Genomic DNA, 4,828 nt, shown 5'->3' with positions numbered 1-4,828 from the left:
AATGATACAATAAAATTACATAAACTCTAAAATTTCTTCAAATTCAATTTATAATATGAATTGATAATTCAACTTTATACTTATTTCACAAAATTGTTGTATCAAATAAAACAATGGGTATAAAGTGCTTTGTAAATAACTCTAAATGAATATATAAATATCAGTTATAAACAACAACAGTACTGAAACTTTATTCAGTATTTGCTAAATATATAATGTTGTGCTAGATAGTGAAGAGGATGCAAATCAAGCAACATAGTCCCCTCAAGGAGACTGGATATCAGTCCCTTAACAGAAAAAATAGATTTAGCCCATCGGATCTGATAGTGCAAAATGAATCTTTTGAAAACATTTCCTAAACACATACATACACACGTGCATGCATATGCACATACATACACACATACAGAAACATTATATGGAATCTCAGAGTTCAAAGGAACCGCAGACATTATATTGTCCAACTTATACTTGAGCAACCTTTCCATCTTCTGCACCCCCTTTCCCCCCCATGTATCCTTAGTGCTTTGCACGATGCCTGACAAATAATACTGAGCAAATTCTTGTAATTGATCACACCCAATGACTGCTCCTTCATTCAATTTTGGCTTCAAAATATCCAGTGAGGGGGAAAATTGTTGTTTCTCAAGGTTACTTTGGTTCCTAGTATCCCCATTCTGTTTGTGGGACAGCTCTAACCAGTTTGGAATCAAATTGAAAAAACAGAGATGAATCAATGGATTTTTTTTTCTATTGAAGTGATTCTGTGACTTAATTTTCATGTGGTCCTATTCTTGCCTCCTCATGGAATGCTTCAACTACTCAAATTGATTTTCTAATCATTTTGAGCCCTTTCTTCATGGTGTCTTTGTCCAAAGCCGCTCATTTTGTTGCTGGAGAATGATTACTGGATTAGAAACGTCTAGCATGGGGTAGAATAGCACAGCTGTTTATTATATTGTTCCAAATACTGGAGCCAACTTGGGGAAATGGCAAGGTTGCTTTAGATTGAATCATCTTTCTTTGCAGTAAACAGGTGGACATTATAATAACCAGGGGGCAGCTGCATTCAAGAGCATTAAAAGTCTCCTGAGGACTGAAGAAAGGTTATTGTTTTAAAAGGGAAATATATCCAATCTTTCTCAGTGGATACATGTTTTGCCTAGCCTGAGAGGTAATTTTTTTAAACTCTTAATAGTTTCAATAAAACGAGGAAACTGAGGTTCAGAGGGATGAATAACAATAGCTTGCATTTATATATATATATATTAAGATTTGCAAAGTGCTTTACACTTATCTCATTTTAATTTTGTAACAAACATGTAAAATGAGGGTTATTACCTTCCATTTTTTATTTTTTATTTTTTTGCTTTTGGGAGGGGAAGGCAGGACAATTGGGGTTAAGTGACTTGCCCAAGTTCACAAGGCGTGTGTGTGTGTGTGTGTGTGGGTGTGGGTGTGTGTTAAGTGTCTGAGGCCGGATTTGAACTCAGGTCCTCCTGACTCCATGGCCGGTGCTCTATTCACTGTGCCACCTAGCCGCCCCAGTTACCTTCCATTTTAAAGATAGGAAAGGTTACTGAAACTGGGAAAGTTTGAGTGATTATCCAGGTTAACCCAGCTAACAGAGATGGTGAGAGGATTTCTGATTGATTGAGCAGTTGAGATATTGTTGGGCTGGAATTCAGATCTTCCTAAATTCAAATCCAACTGCAAATCCTAGCTGAGTGACCCTGGCAAGTCACTTAACCTGTTTGCCTCAGTTTCTTCATCTTTAAAATGAGCTGGAGAAAGAAATGGCAAACACTCTAGTATCTTTGCCAAGAAAACCCCACATGGGTTCACAAAGAGTCAGACATTACTGAAACATTTAAACAGCAAACTTCTTTATTCCAAAGTCAGCACTCTGTCCACTCCAGCAACTTGTTTAGGATTACACAACTTCGTGTCAAAAATTGGATTCTAGTCCAACTCTTTTCTCATGACAAGCATATGACTCTTTCTACTATATGAAATTACAGGACAAGGAATGTTCACTGGGGAAGTACCTAGTCCAAGGTCACACAGGAAATGCGTGGATTTTAGTACTAGTTCCATGATCAACTTACTGTATGACCTTAAACCAATCCCTTTGAATTTTTGAAACTTAGTTTCCTTATCTGTAAAATGAAGAAGCTACATTTAATATCAACATCTAATGGGTAAAATATTGGTGAACAAAAAGAAATCTGGCAGTTTATAATTCTATGAATCACTAGCCATCTGTAAAGATGAAGTTATTTGTGTAAGTTATCTTATGCACAATTCTGTAAAGCTGGGCAGATTCCTGCCATCATCTGTTCATCTTATGTATTAATTCCCCTTTCTTTCTACTTCACTGATTTTCCTTAAACTTGCGGCCAGATTCAATTATAGCAAGTTCAATTATTTAATATGTATCAAAGACAGGGATAAAAATTTGATAAGCAGGTATGCTTAGTTCAGGTGCTGTATTCTACATGAGAATTGACAGGATGGTTTGACCTTCCACTGTCAAATTCTTGGTTCTTCAAACAAAAAGACCCTTTTAAACTATATACTTTTCAGTTTGTATGTTAGTTTAAAAAAATAAAAAACATGTTCTAAATGAATGATTAAAAAGTATACTTCATACTGGAGGCAAAAAGAATTGGAAAGTTCTGGGCTTTAGATACCTCCGGAGAGGACTGCTGCACAAATTTTAGCTTTTGAATGCTCCGTTTTAGTCTGAATGTCATACATGTTCAGTAATTATTTTAGTAAGCACTGCAGGTAATATGAAAATTTTGTAATATGAAATCTTAGGAAACTAAATACAGAAAGAGAGTTAAAATGAGTATTATATTAATTAAAGAGGAGTGTGTTATATGTACCCTAGATCAGAGGCAAAGTGGCGTATTGAATAAAGTTCTAGATTTGATCTCTGGAGAACAGAGTCTGAATCCTGGGTGTGACTCTTATCAACTGCTCAACCCTGATCAAAGTGCTATACTACATGACTCATTTTCCTCATCCATAAAATGGGTTTAGGAATACTTTGTACTATGAACCTCGTGGATTTGTTCTGACTAAAGCCCTTCCTAAATCTTAAACCTAGAGTTCTATGTGGAAAGTAATAATTCGACAAAATAAAAGCAAACCCTAGATCAAAACAATGAGTAAGCTTTGATTGTATATTTATGTGTATATAAATATCTATAATATGTTAAATTACGTTGTGTTGTGTTATGTCATGTTGTTGTGTTGTATTGTGTTGCCTTAAGCTATCCTTCCTTGCTCTGCCTTGCATTGAATTGAATTGTATCGTGTGACATCATATTATATATCACATTGTAGCTCATTGTTACATAATTTTATCTTATATGTTATCCTTATTTATTGTTATGATGCATTGCACATTATATCATAGCATATGGTATAATGTCATTTAAGTACTATTTATATGATATTTATCATATCATATTACATCATATCACATTCCATCTATGCTCCAAGAATTTGAATAAACCAGGAGGATAAAAATGAGAGAGTTCCTGCCTTAAAGAATCTTACATTCTAATAAGGGGCTACACATATAGATGCATGGCGACCAAAGAAAAGAGTTTCTGTTTGGGGAGTCACATAAATAATGAATGGGAGCATAAATGATAAATTATAAAGCCCTTTAAAGGAGCAATATTAGTATTTATTTGATTGCTATTCTTAGAGAAAGAGGTGGAAAAAGTTGAGTTTGTGTGTGTGTATGTTTAGTAGTAGTAGTAGTAGTAGTAGTAGTAGTAGTAGTAGTAGTAGTACTGATTTTGGTTGGGGGATGAGAGGTGATTGTGGAGGAAGAATATGTGGCAATATGCTCATACTGAATGTCTAAATAGGAAGATAAAACAGAAAGTTATTATATTTGGTTTAGTGGAAAAAACAACTGGATTAAGTACCAGAAGACCTGGATTTTTATCTCGGCTCTCCCATTTCCATTGTATCCCAGAATAAATGTTATGTGAATGGGTGGAGATAAGATATGAACTCTGGTCGTAAGAAGCTTATCACTAGGTAGGGGAATGGGGCAAAAATGATTATTGTTGTAAAAATAACAATAAATATTGCAGGGTGGTATAAATAATCATGAACTAGGGGAATTTTGGGGATAGGGAACAAAAATGCTTCTTATAAAAGTGATATTTAAGTTTGGTTTGGAAGGATTATTTGGCTTTTAATTGATAAACTGGGGGTAAGTTTTATGCATTCCAGGAAAGGGAGTATCTTTATACCAATAGCAATCCTAGGAGTTTTCTGTTCAAGATATAGATGTGGTGATGGATCTTTCCATAAACTATTTACAGTTTATGGTTATTACAATCTAAGGACTCTTGTGTTCACATTTAAGAAATATAGAAAGGGCTTGTGTAGGGAGTGAAATACACATTAAATAGGGTATCTCACCCTCCAAGAGAGTAGGGGAGGAAGGGATTGAGAGGGGGGATGATGGAAGGGAGGGCAGGCTGGGGGGGGAGGGAAGTTGGAAGCATTCACTTTTGAAAAGGGACAGGATCAAAGTAGAGAATAGAACAAGTGGGAGGTGGGATAAGAGGGAGGGAAATATAGTCAGTCTTTTACAATATATCTACTATGTTATTGTTTTACATAAGCCACACATATACAACCTATATTGAACTGCTTATCTTCCCAGTAAGGGTGGGTGGCAAGGAAGGAAGGGAATGAATCTAGAATTGAAAGTTTTAAAATCAAATATTCAAATATATATATATATATATATATATATGTGTGTGTGTGTGTGTGTGTGTGTATATACTAT

This window comes from Petaurus breviceps, unplaced genomic scaffold (genome assembly GCF_028583685.1).
Source record: "Petaurus breviceps papuanus isolate PSGF00001 unplaced genomic scaffold, PetGlider_PUasm1.0 98, whole genome shotgun sequence".
Taxonomy (NCBI): Eukaryota; Metazoa; Chordata; class Mammalia; order Diprotodontia; family Petauridae; genus Petaurus; species Petaurus breviceps.
This window is presented reverse-complemented; position numbering follows the sequence as displayed.